General features: G+C 38.6%; 1 protein-coding gene across 1 annotated transcript in view; it reads right to left on the minus strand.

Annotated features, from left to right (window-relative positions):
* Positions 1-23,996, minus strand: part of LOC150087579 (putative inositol monophosphatase 3) — a 55,627-nt gene that overhangs the window by 30,625 nt on the left and 1,006 nt on the right. The gene's annotated exons all lie outside the window — the stretch shown is intronic.

Raw genomic sequence — 23,996 nt, forward strand, 5'->3', positions numbered from 1 at the left:
GTCCAAAGCAGCTCTCATAATTATGGCTAAGGGTTTGCTTACTTCCTTTGCTGCCTCCTTTAATATAACTGGATAGGTCCCATCCACCCCGGGTGCCTTTCTTGTGTTTATCTTCAACAGTTTCTCCTCCACTTTACTCCCAGTTATTTCAAGATTCTGTAGCTTACTGCTAGAGTTGAATACACCTCTGGCATTCCCCTCGCTGAATAACTCCTCATGTGTGAATGTCGATGCAAAATATTCATTTAGTTTGTTAGCTACCTGAGCAGGATCATCAACAGTTGACCCATCAATATCAAGTGGACCAATCTGATTCATCCCCTTCCTTCTAGAGTTTACATAAGTAAAGAACTCTTTGCTCTTTTTCTTTGCATCCCTTGCCAAGGATTTCTCGTAATCTGCCTTCGCCTGCCTAACCTCCTTTGTAACTTGGTTGCATATCAACTTGTATCTATCACAGGCTTCTGTGTCATGTGTTAATTTGTAAGTATCCCATGCATTTTTCTTCTTTGCCATATGCCTCATTAGTTCATCTGACATCCATTTTGGCCTAAACCTTGAACAATATTTCTTAGTTGGTATGTAAAGCCTAGTAGCTTCCAAGATAAGTTCTTTGAATGCTTCCCATTTTGAATTTGCTGTTGGTAACATCATCCGTTGGTCCCACTGTATAGAATTTAAATACTGTCTCAGTCCATCGTAGTCGCCTTTACGGAAGCAATAACCCTTCCCTTTACCCCTAATGGTAGTTACCTCTTTGAGTAAATCCCACTTCAGCACACTGTGATCACTGCCACCTAGTGGTTCATTTATCTGCAGATTCTTAATGCATGAAGAATCACTGCTGATAATCAAATCAAGAGTATTACTCCCTCTAGTTGCCTCCCGAACATGCTGATGTAGAAAACAATCATCCAATAAATCCACAAAAGCCCTTCTAGTGTGTGAGTAACCAGCCCCCAAATTCCAGTCAATATCTGGGAAATTAAAATCTCCCATTATAAGACTCTCTGATTTACTGGCCCACTCTATTTCCCTGTACAGTTCCTAATTATACTCATCAGAGTCATTAGGCCTATAGCACACTCCTACTCTCAATTTTGATCTCCCAATGTTTATGTCACACCAAACTGACTCAACACTGCACTGTCCAGCGATGTCGACTGGCTTCACTTCCTTGGTTTTTATGTGTTTCTTAACTAATAGCATAACCCCTCCCCCCTTCCTATCCTGTCTATCCTTTCTGTAGACATTGTACTCCCCAAATTGCAGTTCTGCATCCCTTATATCTGTGTGACACCACGTCTCTGATATCCCAACAATATCTGCCTTCGATGTTTTGAGCAATATCTCAAATTCATCAAATTTATTTACTAAACTCCTAGCATTGGTGTACACGCAAGTATACCTGCACCTGTTTCTATTCTTAGCTAAAATAACACAACCCATGTGTTTACTTGTACCGCAATGGCTCCCAGCCGTCTCTGAAATACCATGCATCTTGTTTTTCAGGCTTCTGCTCATTCTAATAGAAGCAGTGCAAGAATCAGTTTCACCTCTGCCAGTGGCTACTGTCAATCTATTGGTCTTTGTCTCCCCCCCCAAGCTAGCAGTTTTCCGACCCACCTAACACTGCCTCAATAGCATCAGCAAATATTCTTGCACCCTTTCTATTTAAGTGTATCCCATCCTTGTAGAAGCAATCTCTCCTGTTAACAAGTACAGTCCAGGCTGAAAAAAATTCTACCCCTTGAGCCTTGCACAATCTTTCTAGGGCCGAATTGATCGACAAGGCTCTCATCATATACTCCCTCCTATCGTGTCTGGGCAGAATTGCAGACACTTTCAAATTCAGCCCTAATTCTCGGCTTTTGTTCAACAGTGACCTGTACTTGTTAAGTAATTCTGCCGGTCTCCTACTCTTACTATTATTAGTGCCAACGTGTACAACTATATCACCTTTTGTGCCCTTAAAAGATGATATTCGCTCTACAACGTCATCAACCTTTGCCCCTGGCAGACATACCCTGGTCCTGTTCCAAAAGTGGAGACGGTTTTAGTGGGAGACAGCATATAGTGGTAATAAATGGACACTGCTCTACATGGACTAATGTTATTAGTGGAGTCCCCCACGGTTCGGTGCTGGGCCCATTGTTGTTTTGTGTCTTTATCAAAGATATCGATGAAGGTCATATCATGCTTAATGTCCAAGTTTGAAGATGATACAAAGGTTGGCAGGGTTGTTAATGACAGTATGCTACTGCAACAGTATCTAGAAAAGTTAGGCAGATGGGCTGAGAAGGTTAACATTGACAAATGCAAAGTACTGCATATGGATAGCAGTAACCGAAGAGAAACGTACCAACTCTGTGGTACTACACTCAGGGAAGTGAAGAATGAAAAAGACCTGGGGGTAATTGTGCAGTCAGATATAAAGTTCTCTGAGCAGTGCAGATGGGCTTCCAAAGCAGATCATGGAATTTTATCAATGATATATAGAAATTTTGCTAGCAGAGATAAGGAGGTGATTATCCCTTTGTATAAGGCAATGGTCAGGCCACACCTTGGGTACTATATACAGGTCTGCAGGCCTAATTTTCGGAAGGATGTAGAGTTGCTAGAACAAGTACAGAGAAGGGCAACAAGAATGGTGAGAGGAACAAAGGGGCGCACTTTTGAAGAAAGGCTTAAGTTCTGCAAATTGCAGCATCTGGAGACTAGGTACCTGCGAGGTGATCTGATTGAGGTTTATAAGGCCTTGAATGATTTGAGCAGGCTGAATGTTGACAGGATACGTCCACTTGCTCGGACTAAGAACTTGAGGGGCATAGATTCAAATTGAGGAGAGACAGTTGTAGAATAGATGTGCGGAAGTTTTCCTTTAGCCAACAGGTAGTTGACTGCTTAAATAAATTTAAGGCTGAACTAGACAAACATTTGGAGTGATTGGATGAGTGAAATGGGAAATTTTTTTGTTTTTGTTGATGCTGTATAAGCTTGCTTTCTTGCATCATATGCCTCAACTATGCTAATCACTCCCACTTGGTGGTCCTTTTACCTGAATATTCTTAATTCATGAAGAGGTATCACTGATAATCATTTCAAGAGTATTGCTATCTCTCGTTGCCTCTCTAGCATGTTGATGTAGAAAACAATCATCCATTAAAATACAGAAAATTCTTGCTGCTGTGTGAGTGAGTGAACAACCCACAAGTTCCAGTTAATCTCTGGAAAGTTAAAATCTCCCATTACAAGACAATCTGATTTACTTGCCCACTTCATTTATCTGAACAGCTGTTCATTAACCTCATTGGCCTATAACAACACTCCTACTCTTATTTTTGTTTTACAGTGCCTACATCATGCCAAACTGACTCAACATTGCATAGGCTACCAACACCAACTGCCTTAAAAAGTACTTATTTTTGAAAGAACAGACTTTTGAAGCATTTCCAAGTATTTACATCAAGGAGGATGAGGGTTCAACGAGTTGGATTTATGTCATTCTTGCATCTCAACTAAACCAGTTTTTAAAAGTTCTTGAAATTAAAATGTTTTATGAAATTAAAACCTTATTACCTGTGGCTTGATTTGATTTGAGTTTAGTGGTGCAATTAGCTGTGGCAAATGATGCAAGTAAACAAGATTATACAGCATAAGCAAAAAATAAAAACACTTCCAACGTATCCAGTTGATCACCACTAACGATTTGTCTAGTTCTCCCTTGAATTTATTCAAACTACCCACTTTGAAAACACAAGATAGTACGTTCCAACAGTCATCTGCCATTGGCTGAGAAAAAAATTTCCACATCTCTGGAAATTTGTTCACAGACTTGAGCATTTATACTCAATTATGTGTTCATACTTCAATAGTGTGTTCACATTCTGAGCAATAGTTAATGTCAGTCACAATAGAAATGGTACCAAATTTAAGTTAAATGCTAATAGGAAAACTTTAAAATAATTATAAAAAAAATTGTTAAATATAATAAAAATAGAATTATTTCAATACTCAAAGCAGAAACTTATAAACATTTATTTCATTGCCATAGGCAATATCTGCTCCATTACAAGAATAAGTGTCTCATGTACACTGGCCCATGTACATATTTCAAACGAACAAATGAAATGTGAAGTATGTTCATGGGCCAGTATGCATGAAAAAATCTTGAAATGTGAATATATGGAAAAAATGCAAAAGCAAAAAGAGATAAAAATAAGAAACAAGTACCTATAAACATATGCATCAAAAATATTTATTTTTTAGATTTTAATCATAAATTTTCATAATATCCTATTTTTCTTCTAACTCTTGTATCCCTTTCATACCCAGTATACTCCTTGCCTCCTTTGGTTTTCTGTTCAGAACGATGTTACACAAATTCTGAACAATCTAGGCAACAAGAAAGCTCCAGTCCTGATTACATCTTTTAAGGGCACAAAAGGTGATATAGTTGTACACGTTGGCACTAATGATATCAAGAGTAGGAGACCGGCAGAATTGCTTAACAAGTACAGGTCACTGTTGAAAAAAAGCTGTGAAATAGGGTTGAATTTGAAAGTGTCTGCAATTCTGCCCAGACACAATAGGAGGGAGTATATGATGAGAGCCTTGTTGATCAATTCGGCCCTGGAAAGATTGTGCAAGGCTCAAGGGGTAGAATTTTTTTCAGCCTGGACTGTACTTGTTAACAGGAGAGATTGCTTCTACAGGGAGGGGATACACTTAAATAGAAAGGGTGCAAGAATATTTGCTGATGCTATTGAGGCAGTGTTAGGTGGGTCGGAAAACTGCTAGCTTGGGGGGAGACAAAGACGAATAGATTAACAGTAGCCACTGGCAGAGGTGAAAGAAATTCTTGCACTGCTTCTATTGGAATGAGCAGAAGCCTGAAAAACAAGATGCAGGTTATTTCAGAGACTGCTGGGAGTCATTGCGGTACAAGTAAACACATGGGTTGTGTTAGGGTAGCTAAGAATAGAAATAGGTGCATGTATAGTTGAGTGAACACCAATGCTAGGAGTTTAGTAAATAAATTTGATGAATTTGAGGTATTGCTCAAAACATCAAAGGCAGATATTGTTGGGATATCAGAGACGTGGTGTCACACAGATATAAGGAACGCAGAACTGGAATTTGGGGAGTACAACGTCTACAGAAAGGACAGACTGGATAGGAAGGGAGGAGGGGTTATGCTATTAGTTAAGAAATACATAAAATCCAAGGAAGTGAAGCCAGTGGACATCGCTGGACAGTGTTGAGTCAGTTTGGTGTGACATAAGCATTGGCAGATCAAAATTGAGAGTAGGAGTGTGCTATAGGCCTAATGACTCTGATGAGTATAATAAGAAACTGTACAGGGAAATAGAGTGGGCCAGTAAATCAGAGAGTCTTATAATGGGAGATTTTAATTTCCCAGATATTGACTGGAATTTGGGGGCTAGTCACTCACACACTAGCAAGGCTTTTGTGGATTTATTGGATGAATGTTTTCTACATCAGCATGTTTGGGAGGCAACTAGAGGGAGGAATACTCTTGATTTGATTATCAGCAGTGATCACAGTGTGCTGAAGTGGGATTTACTCAAAGAGGTAACTACCATTAGGGATAAAGGGAAGGGTTATTGCGTTCGTAAAGGCGACTACGATGAACTGAAACAGTATTTAAATTCTATACAGTGGGACCAACTGATGATGTTACCAACAGCAAATGCAAAATGGGAAGCATTCAAAGAACTTATTTTGGAAGCTACTAGGGTTTACATACCAACTAAGAAATATTGTTCAAGGTTTAGGCCTAAATGGATGTCAGATGAACTAATGATGCATACGGCAGAGAATAAACATGCATAAGATACATACAAATTAACATATGACACAGAAGCCTATGACAGATACAAGTTGATCTGTAATCAAGTTACCAAGGAGGTTAGGCAGGCGAAGGCAGATTACGAGAACTCTTTGGCAAGGGATGCAAAGAAAAAGAGCAAAGAGTTCTTTACTTATGTAAAGTCTAGAAGGAAGGGGATGAATCAGATTGGTCCACTTGATATCGATGGGTCAACTGTTGATGATCCTGCTCAGATAGCTAACAAACTAAATGAATATTTTGCATCGACATTCACATATGAGGAGTTATTTAGCGAGGGGAAAGTCAGAGGTGTATTCAACTCTAGCAGTAAGCTAGAGAATCTTGTAATAACTGAGAGTAAAGTGGAGGAGAAATTGTTGAAGATAAACACAAGAAAGGCACCCGGGGTGGATGGGATCTATCCAGTTATATTAAAGGAGGCAGCAAAGGAAGTAAGCAAACCCTTAGCCATAATTATGAGAGCTTCCTTGGACTCAGGGGAGGTACCCACAGACTGGAGATGTGCAAATGTGACCCCAATTCACAAAGGAGGATCAAAGGCTGACACAAGTAATTATAGACCTGTTAGTTTAACTTTTGTTCCTGGAAAATTAATGGAGGCACTAGTTAAAGAAGCACTGCAGGACCATTTAGACAAGACTTCAGTTATAGCTTGGACACAGCATGGTTTTGTTAAGGGGAAGTCTTGCCTGACCAATCTGATTGGATACTATGATGCAGTCACAAAGGAACTGGATGCAGGGAATAACTTTGATATTATATACTTGGATCTTAGAAAGGCTTTTGATACTGTTGCACATGGAAGACTGCTGCACAAATTGGAGCAGTGTGGCATTGGAGGCAAATTGCTGCTGTGGATAAAGGGGTGGCTGAGGGGGAGAAACAGAGAGTGGTAATCAAGGGACACTGCTCGTCGTGGACTAATGTTATTAGTGGAGTCCCTCAGGGCTCAGTGTTGGGTCCATTATTGTTTTCTGTATTTATAAATGATAGTGATGATGGTATATCAAGCTTAATGTCGAAGTTTGCAGACGATACAAAGGTAGGCAGGGTTGTCAAGGACACTACTGACACTATGCTGCTGCAACAGGATCTGGAAAGGTTGAGCAGATGGGCTGAGAGGTGGCAAATGAAGTTTAACATTGACAAATGTAAAGTACTGCATATGGGAAACAGCAACCCCAGAGCAACGTATCAACTCTGTGGTACTACACTGACAGTGGTAGAGAATGAAAGGGACCTGGGGATGGTTGTGCAGGCAGATATGAAGTTCTCTGAGCAGTGCAGACGGGCCGCAAGAGTAGCTCATGGTGTATTGTCAATGATATATAGGAATTTTTCTAGCAGGGATAAGGAGGTGATTATTTCCTTGTATAAGGCAATGGTCAGGCCTCACCTAGAGTACCGTATACAGGTCTGGAGGCCTCATTTCAAGAAGGATGTAGAGCTGCTGGAATGAGTACAGAGAAGGGCAACAAGATTAGTGAATGGAACAAAGGTAATCAGTGAATAATTTGCCTCCGATGCCACACTGCTCCAATTTGTGCAGCAGTCTTCCATATGCAACAGTATCAAAAGTCTTCGTATGATATAAATATGATATCAAAATTATTCTTTGCATCTCCTTTGTGACCATATCATAGTATCCAATCAAATTGGTCACACAAGACTTCCCCTTAACAAACCCATGCTGTGTCCGAGCTATAACTGAAGTCTTATCTAGATGATCCTGCAATGCTTCTTTAACCAGTGCTTCCATTAATTTCCCTGGAACAGAAGTTAAACTAAGAGGTCTGTAATTACCTATTGCCCTTGGATCCTCCTTTGTGGATTTCTGTCACATTTACACATCTCCAGTCCTTGTGTACCTCCCCTGAGGCCAAAGAAGCTCTAATAATTAAGGCTTAGGGTTTGCTTACTTCCTTTGCTACCTTCTTTAATATAACTGGATAGATTCCATCCACCCCAGGTGCTTTTCTTATGTTTATCTTCAACAATTCCTCCTCCACTTTACTCTCAGTTATTACCAGATTATCTATCTTACTGCCAGAGTTTAATACACCTCTGGCATTTACCTCCCTGAATAACTCCTCATGTGTGAATGTAGATACAAAATATTCATTTACTTTGTTAGCTATCTGAGCATCAACAGTTGAACCATCTGTATCAAGTGAACCAATCTGATCCATCCCCTTCCAAATTCCAGTTCTACTTGATTACAGGCCAGCTTATATTTATCATAGGCTTCCATGTCACCTATAAATTTATATGTATCCCATGCATTTTTCTTCTCTGCCACATGTCTAATTAGTTCATCTGATATCCATTTAGGCATAAATCTTGAACAATATTTCTCAGTTGGCATGAAAAGCCTATTAGCTTCCAAGATTAAGTCCCCAAAGGCTTCCCATTTAGAATTCACCATTGGTAACATCATCAGTTGATCCGACTGCATAGAATTTAAAAACCGTCTGAGACAACTGTAATCACCTTTACAAAAGCAAAAACCCTTCTCTTTAATCTTGATGGTAGTTACATCTTTAAGTAAATCCAACATCGGTAAACTATGATCACTGTCATCCAGTGGTTCCTTTCTCTGCAAATTCTTAAATGCATGAATAATCACTGCTTATAATCAGATTAAGAGTATTACTCCCTCTGGTTGCCTCTCAAACATTTGCTGTAGAAAACAGTCATCCAATAAATCCACAAAAGTTTTGCTAGTGTGCGAGTGACAAACCCACAAATTCCAGTCAATATCTGAAAAGTTAAAATCCCCCATTATAAAACCTTCTGATTTATTGGCCCACTATTTCTCTGCACAATTGTTCATTATACTCATCAGAGTCATTAGGCCTATAACACACTCCTCTCATTTTCGCTTTCCCTGTGCTTATGCCACACCACACAGACTCAACATTGCATTGTCCACCAATGTCAACTGGATGCACTTCCTTAGATTTTGTATTTCTTAACAAACAGCATAACCCCTCCTCCTTTCCAGTCTATCCTTTCTATGCACATTGTACTACCCGAATTCCAATTCTGCACTGCTTATATCTGTGTGACACCACGTCTCTGATATCACAACAATATCCACCTTTTATGTCTTGACCAGCACTTCAAACTCATCAAATTTATTAACTATAATTCTGGCATTGGTGTACATGTAAGTATTAGGCAGATGGGCTGAGAAATGGCAATTGAAGTTTAACACTGACAAATTCAAAGTGCTGCATATGGGTAGCAGTAATCCTAGTGTAATGTACCAACTGGGTGATAAAACATTCTGGGTGTGGAAAATGACAAAAACCTGGGGGTAATTATGCAGTCAGATATGAAGCAGTGCCGACAGGCTGCCAGGGCAGTTGATGAGGTTTTGTCAATGATATACAGGAATTTTTCTAGCTGGGATAAGGCGGTGCTAATTCCATTGTATAAAGAAATGGTCAGGCCATATCTTGAATACTGTATACAAGTCTGGAGGCCTCATTTTAGGAAGGATGTAGAGCTGCTGGAACACGTACAGAGAAGGGCAATGAGATTGGTGAGGGGAACAAAGGGGGCTTCAGTTCTACAAACTGCAGCATCTGTAGGTTAAGCTCCTGCAGGTGATCTGATTAAGGCTTTGAATGGATTGAGGAAGCTCAATGCTGATGGGATTTTTCCTCTTGCTCAAACTATGAGGGGGAAAAATTTAAATTCAGGAAAGATTGCAGAATAGACGTGCTGTCTTTAGTCAGCAGGGGCTGATTGCTGGAACAAATTTCCATCTGTTGTTTTGGAAATGGACTGCTTGAATAAATTCAAGGAAGAACTAAACTATTAGAGGGGTTGATAAGTGAAATGGGATTTTTTTTATTTTTTTTGGCTGATGACATATAAGCTTGCTTTCTCTATTGCATCATCCATTTCTAGCAAGCTCTCTTAGATATGTTAGATATTTATATATCCGATATGGGTGAAGCAATCTCTTAGATTCTTCTTCTTCTTTGGTCCTTAGCTGGCAGCTGGGGGAGGCGGTTGGCCACGCAACCAGTATGCTGCTGTAGGTGCCGCAGGGTTTCGGACTTGCTCTGTGATGTTCTTCCATACCTTACGATCCATGGCTTCAGTCCTGGCCTGGTTAAGGTCGAGACGTCGGCTCTTCAAGTCATCTTCCACTTGCTTGGCCCACGTTTTCCTAGGCGCGGTCCATTGGATGCTCCATTGGGTGGGTCGTTGTCTCCAAAGGAGTGTGGATGGTATTCTGTTCGTGCCCATTCTACATACGTGGCCAAACCATCTGAGCCTTCGCTTCTGGATTTGGTCGGCAATGGTTGGTTGCTGTTGGCATCTGGCGCAGATGGTATCATTAGTGATGCGGTCGCGAAGAGAGATGCCCAAGATCTGCCGCAGGCATCGCATTTGGAATACCTCAAGTTTGTTCAAATCTAACTTGAGACAAATCCATGTTTCCGATCCGTAAAGAAGAATGGGCAGGATCAAAGTCCGGAAGAGTCGGATTTTAGTCTTTGTGGAAATGTTGGTCCTCTTCCATAGACACCATTTGAGCGAGGCGAACGCAGTGGCCGCCTGTCCAATTCTGCTGTGGATTTCCATGGTGGATGCAACTTTCTTCTCCTGGACCAGCGACCCAAGGTATTTAAAGTCCTGCACTTGCTCGATCTGGACGCCTTCGAGATAGATGGTGGTTTGCGACCCATCTGTTGTCAGGGCCTTTGTCTTACCAGCATTGATCTTCAAACCGTATGGCCGGGCAATGCGGGCAATGCCGTGGCTTCAGCGTCGTTACCGGCAAGGATAGCACTATCATCAGCAAACATCAGGTCAGTCACATAGTGATCCTTATCATATTGTATGCCCTGTCTGTTTCTGAATGCTTGCCTCATAATGGCGTCGACCACGATGTTGAAAAGCAATGGGGTGGCTACATCCCCTTGGCGGACTCCAGTTTGGATGGTAAATTCCTCAGATAAATCGTTCTGGATGCGCACCTGGCTGGTTAAACCGTTGTATGCAGTTTGGAGGAGTGTGATGACTTTTCGAGGTACATGTTCAACCTCTAGTAGTTTCCATAAGGCAGGCCGGTGGACACAGTCGAAAGCAGACTTAAAGTCAATGAAAACAATGACGGTTCGCTGTCCACACCGGATCCTCTCCTCCATCAGCTGACGAATGGCAAAGATTTGATCACAGCATCCTCGCCCGGGTCTAAATCCTGCCTGTTCTTCTCGACTGGTTTGCTCGCGATGTTTTTGCAGTCTTGACTGGATGATCTTCATAAAGACCTTTCCGATGATGGAAAGGAGGCTGATGCCATGGTAGTTCTTGCAGTCCCGGTTATCACCTTTCTTAGATTGCTTCACCCTATCGGATATATAAATATAGTGCATATGCCATGAGCCCACATTCTATGCTATTGCAATGGCTAAGTTTTCACAATTAACCCCATGTAGGAAAATTATTTCTGCTCTGAGAGACATTCTACACATGAAATAGCTAAAAGGAGTCTGAAATCAGTCAACAGTGGCAGTTATTTATTACAAAAATTATCAGAAACTGGAAGTCTAAACAGAAAGAAAAGTGGACGTCTGAAAATTACCTTCTGCAGTGCAGGACAGATTTCTTGTCCATCTGTGTGTCCAAAACAGAAGATCCTCATTGACAGATCTCAAAACAGAATGAGAGGAGGATACAGGAGTAAATGCAAGTACTGCTACAGTATATAGGTGCCTTTTCTTGTTAGGATTAGTACAATGTCACCCAAGAAAAAAAGCAACTTTTGATACAAAAATGAAAGCCCAGCATCTAAAGTGGGGCAAAAGGGCATGCCAAGTTGGTCCGAGGATCAGTGGAACTGCGTTATTTTTACTCATGAATCAAAATTCAACTTGCATGGTTCAGAAGGCGAGCAGACTGTTAGGCAAAGAAGACTTTCATCCTGACTGTACTGTCTACAGAGTGAAACATTTTGCATCTCAAATGATCATCATCATCAGCCATTTTCAATCCACTGCAGGATGAAGGCCTCTCCAGCAACTTTCCAGTTCCTTCTGTTTTGAGCACTGGCCATCCATTTACTACTCAAAAACTCATGAATTTCATCTATCCATCTCCGCCTTTGTCTTCCAGGTTTTCTTCTAGCTCCTCTTGGGTACCATTCTGTTATTTTCTTAGTCCATCTGTCATCATGTCTTCTAGCTATGTGTCCTGCCCAAGACCATTTTAGTTCTTTAGTTTTGATAAGAATGTCCTTTACTTGAGTTTGCTGCCTAATCCATGTGTTTCTCTTCTTATCTAACAGTCTGATTCCCAATATAATTCGTTCCATTCTTCGCTGTGTAGTTCTTAGCTTCTCTTCCATTCTTTTGGTGAGTGCCCAAGTTTCACTTCCATAAGTCATGGTGGGGAGTATACATTGGTTCATTATTTTACGTTTCAGACAAACTGGGATATTGCTCTTCAGTATGTGACTATATTTCCTGAATGCTATCCATCCAAAATTTATTCTTCTCTTGACTTCCAGCCATTTATCATTATTACAGCTAATAACTTGTCCCAGATAAGTATGACTCCACCTTTTCAATTACTGCTCCTTCAATCATTATTTCCCTTTCCGTGGCATACTTGTTCATCATTACTTTTGTTTTAGCCATATTCATCTTTAGTCCAAAATCCTTACTAACTGTGCATAACTGATTAAGATTTTCCTCTAATTCTTTGGGATCGTGGCTTATGACCACAATGTCATCTGCAAATCGTAAATGGTTTAGGTACTCTCCGTTCACATTGACTCCTTTCTGCGACCAGTCTAATCTTCTGAAAGCTTCCTCAAGGGCAGCAGTAAACAGCTTCGGAGATATTGTGTCTCCTTGTCGGACTCCTTTCTCGATTTTAAATTTCCTACTGTCTTTGTCTAGTCTAATAAAGGATGTAGCACTCTCATATATTTTCTTCAAAATCATAATATATGGAGTATCTATGCCTTGTCTTTCCAGTGCCCGAAACATTGCCTTATGCTGTATGGAGTCAAATGCCTTTTCATAATCCACAAATGCCAGGCATAATGGTGTTTTATATTCATTTGCTTTCTCCATTAGCTGTGATATTACGTGAAGGTGATCCATAGTTGAGAATCCTGTCCTAAAGCCAGCTTGCTCTTTCGGTTGATTCTCATCAAGTATTCTTTCTAATCTGTTAGTAATGACCCTTGTGAACAACTTGTAGATATGGGATAACAAGCTAATTGGTCTATAATTTCCAATTTCTGATTTATCTCCTTTCTTATGCAGCAAAACTATGATTGCATTATTCCACTGCTTAGGCATCACACCTTTTCTAATGCACTTTGTGAAGAGCCTTGCCAGTTTTTGTGTTATGTCTCTTCCTCCCAATTTTAACAACTCTACAGTAACTTCATCTTCCCCCGGGGCTTTCCGATTCTTCATTTTCTTCAATGCATGTTCTACCTCATCAGGAAGAATACCGGGTATGTCGTATGTGTTGCTACTTTGCAATCCATCTTCCCCACTGCTGGTATCATTCCCTCACTCCTTGTATAATTCTCTATAGTAGTCTTCTGCTATTTGAATTATGCCTTCTCTGCTGTTTATAAGTACACCATCGCTATTCTTCAGTTTCAGTATCATTTGTCTTTCTGTATTACTGCTCATGGCTGCTGATTTAAATCCTTTGTTTTCCCTTAATGCTTGTTCTACTTTTCTTGTGTTAAATCTTCTTATGTCCTCTCTGAGTCTCTTTCTAATGGCTTTGCATAACTCAGTATACTCAATTTTCTCCCTGTCAGTGTTTTTCTTGCTCTTCATTTGTCATCTTTGGTTCATCATGACAAGTGTTTCTTGACTAATTTTTTCTTCTTTGGATTTCTGTTTCCCTATAAGTTTCTTGGGCTTTATCACTTTCAGAAAGTTGTAATATTCCTCGTCGATATCTTGGTCCTGAGCAGTCTGCAGAAGCTCAAACTTGTTCTTCAGTTCCAGTACATACTGCTTTTTCTCCTCCTCTGTTATTTCAAAGACCTTTGTATTATTTACTCGAGTCAGTTTTTTCCTTTCCTTTCCTACATCTATATCAAGTGTACATCTTACCATTCTGTGATCACTTCCAACATTTACCTTATTCAGGACGGTAACATCATTCACAATATATCTTCTGTTAGTGAGGATGAAGTCGATTTCATTAGTTGTTAATCCATTTGGACTCTTCCATGTCCACTTTCTGTTCACCCTTTTCTTGAAAAAAGTGTTCATTACTGACATTCCTTGAGATTCTGCAAATTCCACAAGTCTTTCACCTCTTTTATTTCTTTCACCAATTCCAAAATTTCCTATAGTTCCTCTTTCTGCGCTGTTTTGCCTTTTTCCAACCTTAGCATTGAAGTCCCCCATAATAATAGTGTAGTGGGTTTTCTGCTCATCTAGAAGACTCAATTTCAGTGTACATTTCTTCAACCTCTTCATCATCATGGCTCGATGTTGGTGCATAAATCATTATAATCTTTAGCTTGTACCTCTTAGAAATATTGAGTATTAGTCTTGACACCCTTGGTGACGTACTTTTGAATTCCAAAATGTTGTTTTTAAAATCTTTATGGACCAGAAACCCAACTCCACCTTCACTCCTTTCACTGTTTCCATTGGTGTACAGCAGATTTCCACTTGATAAACTTATAAGTGATTCATTTCTTCTTCTTGTTTCAGCCAAACCGATGATATTCCAATTCACATTTTCTAATTCCTTTTCCAGCTCTAATATCCTGTCTTCACCGATGAGTGATCGTACGTTATAACAGGCCAAGTTCAATTTCCGTGCATGGCAGCCTGGTCGTACCCAGAGATTCTTAGCACCCTCTGCTTCCACTCTGATCCTCTCGCTACCGTAAGAGGGAGTGTGAAAGCTGCTGGGGACTGAGGGCCATTTGTATTGTTGTGCTCTCATTGCTGGAGGGTTTGGTCTTTTCCTCTTCACGCTGACCAGGCGTCTTGAAGAGAACCACTCTACACGTTCGTTGCCACCTAAGTGACGTAACAGGGCTTACCATCGAGAAGGTGTGCATGAGTGGATTTTAGGGAGGCAGGCCAACCGGACTTCTCCTAAATCTTCTGTAATAGAGAGATATTGGATCCATCAGTGTTTTAGGCTGAGTGTCTGATAACACACAGGATACCTGTTCCCCTCTAAGCCCCCATCTCAAATGATATGGTGCTGTATTTCATAGAGGGGTTGGTTATCCTGAATTTCTGAAGGGTACAGTGAACACTGAGGTGTACAAGGGCATTCTTGAGACAAAATTCCTGCAATCTGAGATCACTATGGGGATGTTGCCAATTGCATTTTTCAGGATGGTTCTGCTCCATGTCATAGAGCAGCCAAAACTGTAATTACTACTTCATAAAATTAGAAAAAGTTTTAAATTTATGAAACATCATACTCTTTGCTTAAATAATTGTAACTTATTTCGCTGTCTCTACTGTCCACAGATGCAAAAAAATGGCTGAAGGATAAATTAATTCATAGAAATTAATTAATTTGCTCAATCCAATTAATAAATTAATTGGATTGAACAAATTAATGGGCATTTCAGTAATTTAAAAGAAACTTGCAGGAGACATTAATCCATGTTTGATATAATGAAATTTAGCATTAGCATTAGCATTAGTAGAGGCATACGATGCAAGAAAGCAAGCTTATTCAGCATCAGCCCAAAAAAAAAAAAAAAAAACCCTCTCCCATTTCACCTCTCCGTTCGTTCGAAATACCTGTCCAGTTGAGCTTTAAATTTGTTTAGGCTATCAACTTCAACAACAAGTGATGGAAGTCGGTTCCACCAACCAACCACCCGCTGGCCAAAGGCAAATTTCCGCACATCTATCCGACATCCGTCCTTCCTCAATTTGAATTTATGCCCTCTGAGGTGATTATTCTGAGAAAGATGAAGAATCCCATTGGCATTGAGCATGCTCAAACCATTCAAGGCCTTATACACCTCTATCAGCTCACCTCGCCGGTGCCTAGTCTCCAGACTCTGTAATTTGCAAAACTTAAGCCTTTCTTCGTAAGAGCAACCCTTTGTTCCATTTACTAATCTTGTTGCCCTTCTCTGTACCCGTTCCAGCAGCTCTACATCCTTCTTGAAATGAGGCCTCCAGACCTGTATACAGTACTCAAGATGTGGCCTAACCATTGCCTTATACAAGGGATTTACCAGGAATACATTCAGAATCTTATCCAGTCAATGCAACAATGACGTGCAGTTGTCATCAAAGCAAGGGGTAGGCCAACAAAGGTAAGGGATAGAGTGCACTTTGTTGTTTTCTGGTTATATAGCTTCCTGTTGCTTAGTATCAGCAAAGTAATGAAAAAGAACCACTGCTTTCATAGAATTTTTGCAATTATATGAACCATGCTGTTATTTTAGAGAAAAGTGTTTATTTCATTGTACATTTACACATAAGGTATAAAAGTCAATTTTTCTGCAATTAATAGTTTCACATTTGTATTGTTATTACTTATGTTCTTTTAGCTATTTCTAAAAGATTAGCTGCCAGTATAAAGACAAAAAACCTAAAAAAATGAGGTGTGCAGTTTTTTTTAGCACTACTGTATTTTAGCACTACTGATAGAAAACCTGAAGTCCTTGCAGTCCCTCCACTGTTCAGAGAACTTTATATCAGACTATAATTACGTCTAGGTCTCTTTCATTCACCATGTGTGGTAACAGCTAATTAATGCTAAACCTTAACTGCTAATTTTCAGTCCATCTGCCTAATTTTTTTAGGTCTTGTTGTGGTAGTATGCCTTAATTCTTGTCATTAAGCATCCTTTATATCATCTCCCATCTGCACTCTTAGACTATAAACTTGATATGGCTTCATCAGGGGCTCATATCTGGTGAGTATGGGCTTGGCACACCCGGGATCCTGAGCTGGATATCATCATTCTTCTTTATTGGCGATTCCTCTCTCTCTCTCTCAGGGCAACTTGGGAATTTTTTTGGCTGGTGAAACAAGCCTCCAGGCTTCCTTGCACCATATGGCTAATAATAAATAATGAACCCTGGGTGACTTTATTATAATTATTATGGTTTAATAGTATCAGTCCAAGAAGAACAGTGCCCATTTTATTACCACCCTCTGTATATCAGTCAAACACCCTTTGTTCCCAATGAGACTACTCCAATTTATACAGCAGTCATTCATGAAACTGTGTAAAAAGCTGTACTGAAATCTAAGCATATGATGCCAAAATTATGTTTTACATCCATTTCTTTTGTTATTGTGTCATAGTATCTAATCAGATTGGTCAGACATTAAGCTGCTTTACCATCATCAATATCATTAATAAATACAGAAAACAACATTGAACCCTGGGCGACTCCACTAATAACATTATTCCACAAAGAGCAGTGTTCATTGATTACCACTCTGCCTTCTCCCACTCAAACTTCCCTTTATCCATAGCAGCAATTTGCCTCCAATGTCACACACTGCTCCAATTTGTGCAGCAGTCTTCCATGTGCAACAGTATCAAAAGCCTTCATAAGATACAAGTATATGATATCAAAATTATTCTTTGCATCAAGTTCCTTTGTGACCACATCATAGTATCCAATCAAATTGGTCAGGCAAGACTTCCCCTTAACAAACCCATGCTTTGTCTGAACTATAACTGAAGTCTTGTCTAGATGATCCTGCAGTGCTTCTTCAACCAGGGCCTCCATTATTTTCCCTGGAACAGATTTTAGCTTCAGCAATTTCTCTTTTTCACTTCTCAGTTATGACAAAATTATTTAGCTCCCAGTTATAACTTGTTATACTTCTGGAGTTACCATCCCTAAAAATTTTTTTGGGGTGAACGTAAAGTCAACATATTTATTTCAATATTTATATATATAATAAATATTTAGTTTGTCAGTAAACTGAACAGCATCATTAATATTTATGCCATTCATATCTAGTGGGCCAATGTGGTTCACCATTTCTTTCTAGTATTAACATAAGCAACAAATTCTTAGAGACTTCTCAATCTACTTTAGCTTGAACAACCCCCCCCTCTAGTGGTTTGAATTAAGCCTAGTTTATATTTATTGTAGGTTTCCATGTCCCCTACTAATAATTTATTATTATGCAGGACGATATAAAATGCTGGATGATAATTTATAATCATCCTGCATTTTAATTCCCTGATACTCACTCGTCCCACCAGTTTATCTGACCTTTATTTAGGTCTAAACTTTGAAGATGAAGATCTGTTACTTAGTATAAAAAGCTTAGTAGTTATGATTCTTTCCCTGAATGCTTTATATTTAGAACTTGCAGTTGGTAACAGCATAAAGTTCCAGTTAAAGGAGTTAACACTTGTCTAACACTGTCATGACTTTTAAGAAAGCAAATAACTTCCCTTTACTCTTGACAGTAGTTACATAATTAAGTAGAACATCAATATATTATGATCATTAACAACTAGTGGTTCTTTTATCTGCATTTTCCCAATGCATGAAGAGTCGCTACTAATAATCAGATCAAGAATATTGCCAGTGTATAAAAGTCATCCAAAAAATAGAGAAAAGTTTTGTTATTACACGAGTGACCATCCCATAAATTCCAGTCACTATCTGGTAAGTAAAAATTTTCCATTATAAGACAAGCAAATTTAAAGTCCCAGTTTATTTCTCTTGCATAGTTCATTATATTCATCACAGTCAATCACATTCCTACTCTCATTTTTTTTCTTCCAGAAAAAAAATACTTCCTATACTTCTGTACAATAAAGATCTTATTTATTCTAACGTCCCAACATGTTACAATGTCCAGTGTGGTTGATCCCAGCCAATTTCTCGTTAACCTAATGTTATTTTACATTCAGTATAGCAACATTGAAAATAAAATATAATGACCATAAATTTCTACCCCTTAATCCGAATTTTTACTTTTTTATTACAATATTTGCATTTAAAAATGACAGAACACTTCAAATATATTGAGAAATCATTTGTTAAGATTTCCACGCTCTTTTCTCACAGTACGGTAATGAAATGAGCATGGCTAGAAGTTAATTTCATTAGTTAGAGTGTATGTTTATTGGTATGGCTCCAAAAAAGCGGATAGCTTTGCCAATCGCAGATAAAATTAGGATTTTGCAAGCTGTAGATAATGGTGTGCATTCTAAGACTAACATTGCCAAACAGTTCGGCATTCCTAAGAGTACTCTGTTCACTATTCTGAAAGATTGGAAAAGATTGAAAGTTTAGAGACATCTGCTGCACCAGGTAGAATTCGAGCATAAAAGGCAAACTAAACACACCTTTGGAAAAAAAAAAAAAGTTCTTGTTTACACTCTGGCACAACCACCAGGTCAGTGGAGTTTACAATCAATCAATCAATACAAATTTTAATCATATTTAGTAGTCACGGGCTTGAACCCTGGTCCACTCAAAGAGCGTGTGCTATTGCACTTGCACTCCTGACCACTCTGCTACATCAATAGGTACTCTTGGAATGGCTAATGACGATGCATGCAGAAAAAGTTCCTGTAGATGGTGATCTTTTAAAAGCTAAGGCTGAATTGTTTGTGCATTGAATGGATATTGAAGAATTTAAAAGTTTAGATGGATGGTTCCAGAAATTTAAGACTTGTCATGGCCTGTCTTTCAAAAAAGTGTGTGGCGAAAGTGCAGCTGTGGATATTGACGTTACAAAGGAATGGAAGGAAAATCATTTAAAAAATGTTTTGTTGACATATGACCACAATGACATCTTCAATGCTGATGAAACGGGACTCTTTAGTCATTGGGAAAGCCCAAATGCTTTAAAGTTTTGAAGACAATACTGACTATGTATTGAGCAAACCAAAAGGCATGTATGACATCACAAATCTATGAAGAATGGATCAGAGACTAAGGTTGCAGGATGAGCGAGAAGAATAGAAAAATTTTGCTGTTTGTGGATAACTGCACCCCTCATTGTCAATTAAACAACCTACATGCAATTACTGTCAAGTACCTACCACCAAATATGACATCAGTTCTTCAGCCACTTGATCAAGGTGTAATCAGTGTTTTCAGAAAAACTTCTGAAGCATGCTATTAAGCAAAACTGTGCTATGTCTTGAAAGCAAATTCAATGCGAAATCGACATCCAGCAGGCAATGTATTTATGTGTTTTAGCATGAGATGAAGTTGATGAAAAAGTGATTGTCAACTGCTCCAAACATACTGGATTTACCACCTTGAATGATGCAATATGTGAAGTTTTGCATGTTTCTTCCTCTGTTAATTGCGAAGAACAGCCCGATAATAGGGAAGAAATATCTGAACGTGTGCATCATCACCTAAATTTACAGGAAAACTTAAGATTCAAAGATTATATAGAAGTAGATGCGGACAATGAATGTTTTAGGATATGCATAAATGAAGGGGAACTAATTGAAGATGTAATAGAATCTTCTGAAATTTGTTGTAATGAAGATGAGGACCCTACTGTGGTTGAACAAGAAGTTTCAATGAAAAATGCTCATCACGGATTAGAACTTGTACATTGATTTTTCAAACGCAGCCCTGCAAAAGTGAAATAACTGCTACTGCACACCGTAATTCTCTTTTAAAACATGATCTACCATTGAAGCAGCATGTTTTAGCAGATTATTTTAAATAAAAAATTTGCAATCATAATTTTCTTGTTTAATACTGTTGTGCATATTATAAATAAGATACTATATTGTACTAGCAGAATTACATTATATGTTCAAGCTTTTATGAATGATCAATATAATGACCATTTTTCTCATTCCCTTGGGGGATTGTTATATAGAGCTTCGACTGTACTATATGTCCTAATAGAAGCAGTGCAATTATCACCTACACTTCTACCTGCAGCTGTAGTTAATCTATTAGTCTGTGTATACAGGTCTAGAGGCCTCATTTCAAGAAGGATGTAGAGCTGCTGGAACGAGTACAGAGAAGGGCAACAAGATTAGTGAATGGAACAAAGGGGTGCTCTTACAAAGAAAGGGTTAAGTTTTGGAAATTAGTGTTTGGAGACTAGGCACCAGCGAGGTGATCTGATAGAGGTGTATAAAGCCTTGAACGGTTTGAGCATGCTCAATGCTGATGGGATTCTTCCTTTTGCTCAGAATAATCACCTGAGAGGGCATAAATTCAAATTGAGGAAAGACAGATGTAGGATAGACGTGCGGAAATTTGCCTTTAGCCAGCAGGTGGTTCATTGGTGGAACAGACTTCCATCCCGTGTCGTGGAAGTTGATAGCCTAAATAAGTTTAAGGCTCAGCTGGACAGGTATCTCGAACGAACAGAGGGGTGAAGTGGTTTTTTTTTTTTTGGCTGACGCTGCATAAGCTTGCTTTCTTGCATCAAATGCCTCTACTAATGCTAATCTCCCCCACTTCAAATGGTTTGCAACCTACTTAACACTATTTAGATTGTATCAGCAAATGTTCTTGCATCCCTTCTATTTAAGTGTATTATATCTCTGTAAAAATAGTCTCTCCTGTTAGGCCATGCTGAGAAAAATTATTCCCCATGAGTCCTGCAATCTCTAAGTAAATCCTCAGGTTTCCTATTCCTAATACTATTAGTACCAATGCAGAAAAAATACCTTTTGTGCCCTTAAAAGATAACTGCTCCACAATGTCATCAGCTTTAGCTCCTGACAAATATACCCTGGTCTAATTATTAATAATCAATTAAAAAAATTAAATATCACTACTTATTAATATAGATTCATCACTGTGAAACCTCAACTGCCATTTTCCAGCCCATCTGCTGTGTTTATCTCGATTCTATTGATGTGGCATGCACTGATTACTGCTCGCCTTTGTATCACTACAAATTTATACACAAACTTGATATACCTACATCAATAAATACTGAAAACAGTAAGGGACCAAACAATGACTCCTATGGTACTTTACTCATCACAGTAGTCTATGAAGAGCAGTGGCCATTTATGACCACTCCTACCACTTAACCATCCCTTTATTCTTAGTAGTAAGTTGTTCCTAATGCCGCATTGCTGCAATTTAAAAAATTGTACATGTGGTTTACTGAAATCTAAGTATATGATGTCAAAATTGTTCTTTACATCCAGTTCCTTTTGTAACAACTTTAAATAACTTTAGGAGCATTAGCAACTAAGGCCATATTGCTCCGGGGATATGCGGTGGTCATTTCCTGACTTTTCCGCATCCTCTGTATTTGGTGGTCATGGACTCGAACCCCGATCTAATCAAGAAGCGTGTGCTACACACTGCTGCTCCTGCCCACCTGGATATGGAGGCGCCTCTGTAGATTGTAATTTTCAGGAGATATGTATGAAGGGAGGTTGTTCCAGAAAACGGAAGTTGAAGGAATAAATGAAGAAGAAATAAAGTTAATTCTGTGAGTATGAAGTTGAACAGTAAAAGGATGCTGAGTGGCTGCAGCACATGTTTGGATTGGTTTGGATGGAAGTATCTATAGAAAAGGCAGGCAACAGAAACAGAAGATTTATGAGACAGAGAGTGGAGAGACTGTTAAGAGATAAGTCATTAATTAATCTGACTGCCCTCTTTTGAATGAAGTCCAGAAGCCTGAGAGAGGTTTTGGGAGCACCACCCCAGATGTGGGACAATATTCAATAGTTGGATGGATTTGAGATCTACAGAGTGAGCAGCTGTTTGTAAGGAAAGTGATGTCAGGGTAATCCCTAATAAAGGTATGTGACCTTGCCTAGAAATCTGAATATTGTCTAAGATAAGCACAGGAGTAGAAGAATCCTTTTAGTGAGATATAAGACAGGACTGAATTTTAGGAAGACTGAAATTAACTAAGTTATATTTGCACCACTGGAGAATTACCTGGAGATCAGCATTAATGTATTGGCAGTCAATTTTTGATAAGTTAAAGCTGTTTGTGCAGGGACAGGTTTCTCAAATTGTGCAATGTGCTATCATCAGCAAAATTATGGATAGGATTTGCAGTAAAAGTAAGGTGATTAATGTAAAAAGGAAAAGAATGAGAAAAAGGAGAAATTCCAGACTAATGTTGGTGTAACACCAAAGAACACCTAAATTAGTGGAGAAATAAGACTTATTTAATTATTTATTTTCCTAAACAATTTTTTTATGAAAAAATTAATAAATTTTATATAAAGCCTACAAGACTTTTAAAAAGAATTTTAGATAATAACAATGGTAGTTATATTTTTAAAATGAATTATAATAGTTATTGTTTTTTTAACTACATTTGAGGAGAATCACCAACTGTGGTTCACATTTTATTTTTTATGATTAAAAAATTATCACTTTTATTTCTGTGATCATCTTCACTAAAACTTTTTAACCCTTTAACAAGAATCCACATACATGTGTGGGCTATGGGCATGTTTCAAGGTCATTTGTGAGAACAGGTTGAGTTATGTACAAATTGTCTAGAAATTTTCAAATATCTTATGTGTTTCACATAATTGCAGATCCAGTTTATAAAGGTGGTAAAAAATAGCTTTGGAAAGCACCATAAAAACTTGTACCTGTCGGATTTGGGCATACAAACAACAAATTTTAATAAATTCTTCAAAATCCTAATCTATAAGTTGATGAAACTGAATCATGTGACATAAATAGATGTAGAGGATATTACTGCATCAAAAAAAAATTCCCCAACACTACTTATTTTTCATGCTTTTTTAAATATTTGATTTGACAGTTTCACTCATTCAAGATTCTAAAAAATAAATAAATAATACTTAAAAAGTTATGTACATGGTGTTAATTTTTATAAAACTACAAAACTGTACAAAGAAACGAATCCCAGAGCCCAGGGTTAATTTCTTTGTGTCATAGAAAATCACTACAAGTTTTCCACTTGCATTTGGAAAATTTACTGCCACAGGCCACATTCCAGTAGCTCACTTATGAAATTTTATTAGAAGTCAGAGGGATGGCATTTTTAAGGTCTAATACTTTATTTTTCGTTGTTAACCATACAAATGAGCAACAAACCTCCAAAACATTCATGCATCTGCAGATAATAGAACCACTAGGTGGCAGTGGTCACAGTGTACTGATTTGGGATTTAGGATTTACTAAGATGTAACTCCCATC

Source organism: Mastigoproctus giganteus, chromosome 4 (genome assembly GCF_048544385.1).
Source record: "Mastigoproctus giganteus isolate SK-2022 chromosome 4, ASM4854438v1, whole genome shotgun sequence".
Taxonomy (NCBI): Eukaryota; Metazoa; Arthropoda; class Arachnida; order Uropygi; family Thelyphonidae; genus Mastigoproctus; species Mastigoproctus giganteus.